This window comes from Bidens hawaiensis, unplaced genomic scaffold (assembly GCF_021521415.1).
Source record: "Bidens hawaiensis isolate Kalapana, Puna unplaced genomic scaffold, B.hawaiensis_p1.1 tig00001336_1, whole genome shotgun sequence".
NCBI classification, from domain to species: domain Eukaryota; kingdom Viridiplantae; phylum Streptophyta; class Magnoliopsida; order Asterales; family Asteraceae; genus Bidens; species Bidens hawaiensis.
In genome coordinates, this window is record NW_027491075.1 from 4,223,357 (window position 1) to 4,232,566 (window position 9,210).

Consider the following 9,210-nt stretch of genomic DNA (forward strand, 5'->3'; position numbering starts at 1 on the left):
TTACAAGCCTATGATGCATAACTCTTTCAAAATTGTATATATATAAATTTACAAATGATTCAACAAAAGTTAAATTTTGTAGGAAAATTAGATTATTTTTTTAAAAAAAAATTAAGGTCTGAAATTTATGAGAAATTTGTTTTCATAGGAAACTAGTAGAAATTTCCCACCAAAATATATTTCGTAAAAATGCTTATAGGAAAATCGATGGTTAGAGCATCTCCAACGCCAAAGAGAATTGACGTCTAAATTCAACTTGGAGCAATGATGGAGGAGAGAGGTGGTGAGGGGCCTTGAATTACAGATGAAAGGTGAGGCTTCCTAAAGAATTGTGAGAGGAGTAGGAGGGAAGAGAAAGAAACATACGAGATATCTAAGTGAGCTAGCAGAAGAGAGTGAAGAGGCATCCGCACCATTGTGACAGTTGTTAACAAAAAGTGATGTTCATCTATTTATTAATAACGGAACATAAACGAACTTCTTATTAAACGATCCACTCGTTTAGGGGTTATTTTACAACACTAAGTAACACAAGCAAATTAATTTGGTATTCTCAAAATGTGATATCTTATTTCAAGCATCGTCCAAGAAAGCTTGGAGGTTATTGGTGGACGATCCGCCAATCTTGAGAGCTTCTCTTGCCAATTCTTTCCATTTCTCAGCGTTTCTTCTTATCTCTCTATCTTCCATCACCATTTCCACACACATCTTAATCTCCTTTCCTTCCAGCATTCCATCTCCCTTCCTCCTTTTCACCTTAACACCTGTTTTCCACACATCTTCTATCATCTTCGTGTTGGTTGCCTGATCCGACCACTGAGGAAATGCTACAGTCGGAACACCGGCCGCCAATGCCTCAATTGTCGAATTCCACCCACAATGCGTCACGAAACACCCAATTGCATGGTGGCTCAATACCTCCACCTGAGAACACCAACCCACTATCATGCCTTGCTTTTTAACCACCTCTATCTTGCTCAAGTTCGCCCTTTGGTCACCATCTATGATCACCAACAAAAATGGCCGTCCACTTTCAATCAAGCCAAATGCAATCTCCTCAGCCTAATCTAAGGATAAAGTCGACGTCGTTCCAAAGAAGCATACAAAATAGAATGTTTTGGCTTTGTGTTTAGCCATTTGATATAGTCTTCCTCTAGCTGTTCGTGCGAATTCTAAGATGGGCTTCTTCCGTCTAAGAACTCGGATGGGACGAGCGGTCCAACAGGAAGCATCACAAGTTTATCAATAGCTCTGATGGACTCTATTTCAAGTTCATCAAAAGTGTTCACAAGTATTCTTGGAGCTATTTTGAGTACATCAATATGGTCTTCTAATATCTGTAGGATAAATTTGTGTTCCTCCTGGCTAGAGGACAACAAAAAGGATGGCAAGTCATCAGCGGTTAACGATGGAAGCCCATGTAAATTAATAGCAAATGTTGGGTTGTTGTCGTTACAAGATATCAAACTTTTATAGCCGTTGAAATAATAATAATAGATATCGAAGATAGTGGCCGGTTGGCATAAGAGGAGAGTCGATTCTAATACATTGGCATTAGCCACCTTGGCTGCCCACGGTAAGACAGTTGTGTAGACTAATTGGTCAAAAGGCTGGCCTGAAGCAGCCGCGGAGCTAATGATTTCCGCGACAGTGCAAGAACCATTGGAAGCAAAATATGAGATGAATTGTTGCAAGGTGGTAGTTGGTTGTTGGCCATTGTCATGGCCATCAGAAAACGGGGCAAAGATTAGGCCGGTTTCTTTATCAATGCGTCGTATGACAGAGAGGCTGGTGGAGAAGGTGACATGGACACCCAACTTAAGGAGGCGGTTGGCGAAATGGAGGGATGGGTTAATGTGGCTTTGGTTCGGATGAGCGACAATAAGGATTTTGTTTTTGGAGTATGTTGCTACAACAAAGATAAGACCAATGATAGTTAGTGGACTGGTTAGGCTAAAAGGCTTCAAGGGTTCAGGATAGCCTAACGTAGGTCGTGATGTCCCTCTACGTTTGCAAAACGTAGAAGGAGGTTCACTAGTTAGTTGTTTGTTGTTATAGCTCACAGATGATCAAGAACCGTGATGTTTGGAATCGGTTTTGGAATGATGTTCTTGGTAAAGCTATGGAGTTGTTGAAGTAAGAAAGAAATAAGCTAAGAGCGTATTTCTCAAGGAAGAAGAGAAGATTAGGGAGATGGTGTTATCTGCCCAGATCTTGGTGTGTTTGTGTTTATGGCTAAGCATCCTTTATATAGGTGAGGAGATGTAAGCCTTTTAGTTCTGATGTAACTAACTAGTTAGACTCTTGTTTGCATAGAGAGTTGACCATATTGGGCGGGAAGCATTGGACCGATGGTCCATAGATAAAAAAATAATACTTTATCTGAATGTGTCCTTTGCTCAAAGGGGACAAGGATGTGAATAGTGATGTGACATTGTATTGTAGCACGTGGGTGCTTATTTACATAAGTTTGGGCAGGATTTGAAGCTTTTAACCTTTTAACCTTTTAACCCTTTTAGAGATAATATGTTCCAGCCATTTTATTATTTCCTTGGGCTACCCCCGTCATCAGCCCCCAAGTCAGAGGTGTTTGAGAGGTAAGCTCAAGGGCTTCTGACTTTTTCACACATTTTGTTTATTGCTTAAAGGCTTCGAGGCTTGTAAGCTTCGAGGCTTTGTTCGGATTTGGTTATGTTTTGAATTATTGATGTGACAGTTGATTTGATGGAAACTGCCATATTGTAGTTCCCAATAACTGCTTTTTCATTAATAGTTATTGTTGGGATAACTATTCACTTTCTTCCAGATTTCTTTTAACAATTTCCACCATAAACACGTTCAAGTTTCATTCAATCCATCTCCAGGTTAGTCTCGATCCTTCCTTTTTCTTTCAAAATTATGGTTACCAAGAGGTTGAATCGTTCTGTATTGAATGGGGAATAGGGTTGAAGTACAAATCGGTTGCTCCGCCGGTCGACTCTTCCATTGATCATTGTCCGGCGGGTTTTATCGCTTTATATTGCCGTCATTTCGAATTTTCTAACCTCCGACATCCTTTTTCGGTTTTTGTTCTTAATGTTTTAGAGTATTATCGTATATCATTCGGCCAAATCCATCCATTAGGGTTCGCTAGGGTTTTGCACTTTAAAGTTTTGTGTAGAGCCTTAGGTTATGACCCTTCGTTGTTGAGTTTTCGCCGTTTCTTTCGTTTGGAAAAGAACGGTAATTTGTATACGTTTGAACACACAAAGGTTGAAAAGTGTTTGGTTTTCTTCGGCGGTTACAACCCTCGGTTCTTGGAATAACCGTTTTTTATTTTTTTCCGATTCTATCCTTCCGTTTAAACCTGATTGGAGACAACCCGAAGCCGTTTTACACGAGCCTGAACCGGCCGAATCAGAGTAGAACGACTTGCTTCTGAAACGTATTAGGGAATGTCCTTCACGTCTTCGCCCTTTTCCCGAACATCTTCTTGTGTTATTAGGAATTAGCAAACTTTGGGATAAGCCTAATCGGGATCCCGTGCTTATGAGAGATAATAAGGGTATGCGCTCGTTTATCCCGTACTTGGTTTACCTTGTTGATATATTTGTTAATGGATTTATTTTGTTTTTGTAGTCATGTCTGCTTTGGATTTCCTAAAGAGTGATGATACTTTCGACGTTGCTTTTACTGATGCTGCAGCCGTTATTGGGGAGGATTCGGTTGTTCGGGGCAAGGAGGGTCGTTTTGAGGGTACTGAGTATGCTGGGGTTGAAAACGTTAAAGGGTTCACCAAAACTGCTGTTCCAAAGTCTTCAACTCGTCGTTCCACACGACGTTTTCCGAAGTCTGTTGCTACCTCATCTTCTCATGAACCAGTTGAGGTAAGCGATGATATTCAAGCTTCTGAAGACTAGGGTCCGATTATGGAGGTTGAGAAGGAACAGGGGTTGGTTATTTCTAAGAAGAAGAAATCGGCTGGCAAGAAGGTTGAGATGCCAGTCTTTCAAGGGTTGGACGGAAATGCGATTTATGTGCCGGAATGGAGTGTCAGGATTGGGGATAGTTTCAAGGATCCTGAAGTTTGTGCCGATGCTTTAGCCCATTTTGCTCCTCCGGGGGTTCGTGATACTATCTCCAAGATGGAAGGTGAGTCCTTGTTGTCCCGGTTGATTTTGAACTATTCCAACGTTTTTGCCCTTTTGGCAAAAGGTGTCACCCGTTTTAAGAAATGGATGGAGGAATATGAGGAGTTTATGATCACGAAGGAGAAGATGAAGGTCTCCATAGCGACCATGAAGAAGGAAGTTGAAGTTTATTCAGATAAGGAGAAAGTGCTTGTGAAAAAGATTGAAGAGTTGTCTCATTGCCATGAGAATGAGATGGCCGGGTTGAAGAAAGCTATGGAAGCTGACAGGGCTAGGTTGGATGCTGACCGTGAAGCTTTTGAGGTGCAAAGGAGAGCCTTCGAGATGGAGAAGGAAGGCTTGAAGGCTTGGGTTACCCAAACTTCTGAAGATAACAAGTGGTTGATCGAGCATGGGTTTATGCAGGTTGTATCCTACTTGCTTCATTCTAAAGAGTTTAACTCGGTGCTGGGTGATGTTTACACAAAGCTGCTAGGCCATGGAAAGCATTTGGGTTTCATTGCAGGCTTTCATCATCATGAAACCGGTCAGCCTATGGAGCAGTCTCCTTTGTTCAACCCTGAAGCCTACAAGCTTTTCACCGGTTCAGTTCATGCGATGGAAAGGCTTACTTACCCTTATGTGGGTGAAGTTTCATCATGCTATGGTAAGCCTCTTTCAGTTTTGCAGGGTTTGAAACCAGCCGGCCTTGATGAGAAGGTTTCTAAGGAGGTGCTTGAGTCTTGGTCGAAGAAACGTTCCCGCTCCGGTGACAGTGAGGAGACTTTATCTGGGGAAAGCGACGGATCTCATGTGGCAAGCCTCAAAGGCTCGGCTGTTGCTGATGTTCGATCGCAGGTCAAGAAGTCCAAGAAGGGTAAAAGTGTTAAGGCTAGTACTTCCAAGCCTGCTGCTGGTGTTTGAACACTTAATTCGTATCTTTCTTAGCATGTTTAAACAATGTTATGTAATCTTGAACAATGTAGGTTTGGCAAGGAACTCTTAAAGTTTCTACCTTGTGGTTGTGTTTGGCCTTTATGGCCCTTGAACATTTTCTTGGGAATCCTTGTGATTTCCTTGTTTTAGCCTTAATTGGCTTATTATGTATGGATGCTATGGCCTTAGAATGGCCTTGTTTATGAACTTGTGATGTTCTATGTATTTGTGTGCTGATTGCTTGTCTTATTTGTTTGATGTGATTTTAGCTAATTTTCCTTAAGAAGTTTAGTGCTTCAGTCACTTTAGCTTCAAGGCTTTATTAGGTAAAAGGCACATGTTGGCTATCCTTTATATTATTACTTAATGTATGTTTTTGTTTTCGTAAACTTTTTGAAGTTTAAGGAACGAATTGGTGGAGGCTGTTCAGACCTGTCTATGAGATTAGTTTTAGTTCAAAAATTTTCTAAGTCTCATGGAGTTGGATTGATATAGGTACTCACCCCTTATATAGGTCCATTTAACCCTTGAACCTATTGAGCGATGTGACCTGGGAGCTCATCCCCTTACATGGCCCTTGCCATGGAGTTTCTTGCTAGGTTCTCAACCTGATTATAGGATAGTAAAGACAAGTTATGACAAAAACTTTATCATTCATTCAAGAGGTTGATGTTCACAAAAAGGAGAATTATACATCTCATGAAATACATCTTAAGACTTATACTAGGCATGGAACCTTTTAAGGGTTTTGCCATTCCAGTGTCTTGGAAGCCATTTGCCTTCTGCGTCGGCCAGCTTGTAGGATCCACCCTTGTGAGCTTCAAGGATTGTGTATGGCCCTTCCCACTTTGGGCCAAGCTTTCCTTGGTTTTCTTTCTTGCTGGCCTCATTGTTTCGGAGTACAAGGTCTCCAGGCTTGAAACGTTCATGTTTTACTCTTGCATTGTAGTAAGCTTCTGTTTTCTGTTTGTACTTAGCCTCTTTTATTAAGGCTTGATCACGAACTTCTTCAAGGAGTTGCAAATTCAACATGGTCTCATTGTCGTTTGATTCGAGGTCCATGTTGAGTGTTCTTTGAGTCACAACTCCAACTTCGGCTGGAATTACAGCTTCTGATCCGAACACTAGGCTGTAAGGTGTTCGTTTGTGGCTTGTTTTTTTGGTTGTTCTTATTGCCCATAGAACATTTGGGAGTTCTTCAAGCCAATTGTTGTTGTGTCTTCCCAGCCTTGTCTTGATTCCTTCAACGATGGTTCTGTTTGTTCTTTCAACTTGGCCGTTGGATTGTGGGTATGCAACTGAGCTGAATACTTGAGTGATTCTGAATTCTTTGTACCATGTGCTAAAAGGCTTCTCAGCAAACTGTTTCCCAGTATCCGTGACCAACACTCCTGGAAACCCATAACGGAAAATGATGGTTTCCCATACGAAGTCGATGACTTGTTTGCCTGTTATTTTTGCAAGTGGTTTGACTTCAGGCCACTTGGTAAAGTAGTACACAGCTACCAACAAAAATTTTATCCCACCCTTGGCTGGTGGGAATGGACCAACGATATCCATTCCCCACTTGTGGAATGGCCAAGCCGAAGAGATGGGAACCAGATCGTATTTAGGGCTTTTGGGAACCGGTGCATGAATTTGACAAGCTTCACATTTCTTGAGCTGTTCGGCTGCATTGCGGTGCATCGTGGGCTAGAAATATCCAAGGTTCATCAGCTTTTCAACCACCGTTCATGGCCCAAAATGAGCTCCACATATTCCCCCGTGAACCTCTTTGATTAGATATTGGCTTTGTTCAGGGCCCACACATCTTAGTAGCGGTGCAAGGTAAGCTTTTTTATAAAGAGTTTCTCCTTGCAACACATACTGTCGGTACTTGATTCGAACCCTTTCAGCCTCTGTCTGGTCCAAAGGTAACTCACCATTTTTGAGGAACTTTTCTATGGGAGTCATCCAATTGGGACCTTCTTCAGTGATTACATCTTGAACCTCCAATTCTTGGATTGAAGGAGTCTTCAACACTTCAACCAAAACTTTTTTGGTGAGGTGTGCAAATGTGAGGGATGCTAGTTTGCTCAGGGCATACTATTTTGTTTTGTGATCTGGGACTTGTTTGACAGTGCACTCTTGAAACGTGATCCTCAACCCTTTTGCCTTTTCACGATACTTCTTCATGTTAGGCTCTTTTGCTGCATAGCTATCATTGACTTGACTTGAAACAAGCAACGAGTCTGTGAAGACTTGTAGCTTTTGGATCTTCATCTCTTTGGCAATCTTCTGACCAGCGATCAATGCTTCGTATTCAGCTTCGTTGTTGGTGGTCTGAAATTCAAGTCGAAGAGCATATGTAAATTCTAACCCTTCAGGGTTGATTAAAATGAGCCCAGCTTCTGACCCTTCGATGCTGGAAGCCCCGTCGGTAAAAAGCTTCCAGGCTTCAGGGTCAGAAGGTTCAGTGGCAGTTGTGTGTATTTCAGGAATGACTTGCTTCGGGATTTCCACAATGAAGTCTGCCAAGACTTGGGCTTTTATAGCTTTTTTTTGGGACATAGGTGATGTTATGTTCACCTAGTTCCACAGCCCATTTGGCCAATCGTCCTGAATTTTCAGGTTTTTCAAGCACACTTTTGATAGGTTGGTCAGTGACTACTTGTATAGGGTGTGCTTGAAAGTACCTTCGAAGCCTTCTGGCCGTTTGAATTAAGGTCAGAGCAAGTTTTTCCAAAGGAGGATATTTGATCTCTGCCAGTTTTAATGTTTTACTAAAGAAATAAATGGGTACCTGAACTTTGTCTCGTTCGATGGTTAGAACCGCGCTTAATGCTTCTTCAGCGACTGAGAGATAGACAGAGATCAATTCTCCCGTTTCAGGGGCTGCAATAGCTGGAAGTGAAGCCAAGTGTTGCTTCATTTGGTTGAAAGCTTCTTCTGCTTCTTCCGTCCACCTGAAATCTTTCTTGTTTGTGCAACCCTTTAACGTTTTTAAAAAGGGTAGGGATTTCTCAGTAAGCTTGGAGGTAAAACGCTTCAAGGCTGCAAGCCTTCCGTTTAGGCTTTCTACTTCCGTTTGTGGAGATTTAGTTTCAAGAACAACCCTGACTTTGTTGGGATTGGCTTTTATGCTTTATTTGCCCACAATGTGTCCCAAAAACTTGCCTTCTTCGAACCCAAATGAACATTTCCCCGGGTTGAGCTTCATATTGATCTTCCTTAAATTTTGGAAGGTTTTTCTATGTCATCAAGCATTTGACGTTCAGTTTTGCTCTTGATCACCAAATCATCGACATAAGCTTCTAGGTTTCTGCTAATTTGGCTAGCGAATGCTTTGTCAATTAGACGTTGGTAAGTTGCACCGGCATTTCGTAGGCCAAAAGGCATCTTTTAATAACAGAAAATGCCTTTGTCCGTGTGGAATGCGGTTTTTTCTTCATCTTCCACCTTCATGAGCATTTGATGGTAACCCCTGTAGGCATCAAGAAAACACTTGAAGGGATGGCCTGTTAAGGAGTCAACCTTGAGGTCCATCTCGGGTAATGTGTAGCAATCCTTTGAGCATGCTTTGTTCAAGTCCTTGAAGTCGATGCACATCCTCCAAGACTTGTCAGGCTTTCGAACCATGACTGGATTAGCAACCCAAGATTGATATTTGACTTAACGTAGGATCCCTGCTAGGACTAGCTTTTCAACCACTTGGTAGGCTGCCAAGCTTCGTTCAGAGGCCAAGCTCCGTTTCTTTTGGACGACAGGCTTGACATCAGGTGGTATTTTTAGCTCATGCTCTGCAATGCTTCGAGGGATGCCGGTCATGTCTCCCGGGAACCAAGCAAAGACAACGTTGTAACATATCAACAATTTCTCAAGGTGTGAGAGAGTTTCTTTAGAAAGGCTTGTGTTTACCCGTACCTTTTGTTCAGGGTACTTTGGGTTTATGATCAAGCGTTGTTCTTCATTTTCACTTTTTGAACTCTCCCCTTCAACCGTGTAAACCTCTTGGGAAGGTTGAAGGGTTGCGATTCCCCTGTCAGTTGGGAACATCACAGCACCTTGACCAACTGAGACAACCATGTTGAACGCATACTATCCCGGTCTTCCTATGATCACATCATAGCTGGAAGGTATGTTGATAACCACAAAAGTGAGTGGTTTGGTTTTCTTCATCCTGCCT

The 9,210-nt window shown here is 42.0% G+C and overlaps 1 pseudogene; it reads right to left on the reverse strand.

Moving 5' to 3' along the window:
• Nucleotides 1-436: 436 nt before the first annotated feature.
• LOC143571858 (crocetin glucosyltransferase, chloroplastic pseudogene) lies at nucleotides 437-2,360 on the reverse strand (annotated as a pseudogene).
• Between the last annotated feature and the right edge of the window lie 6,850 nt (nucleotides 2,361-9,210).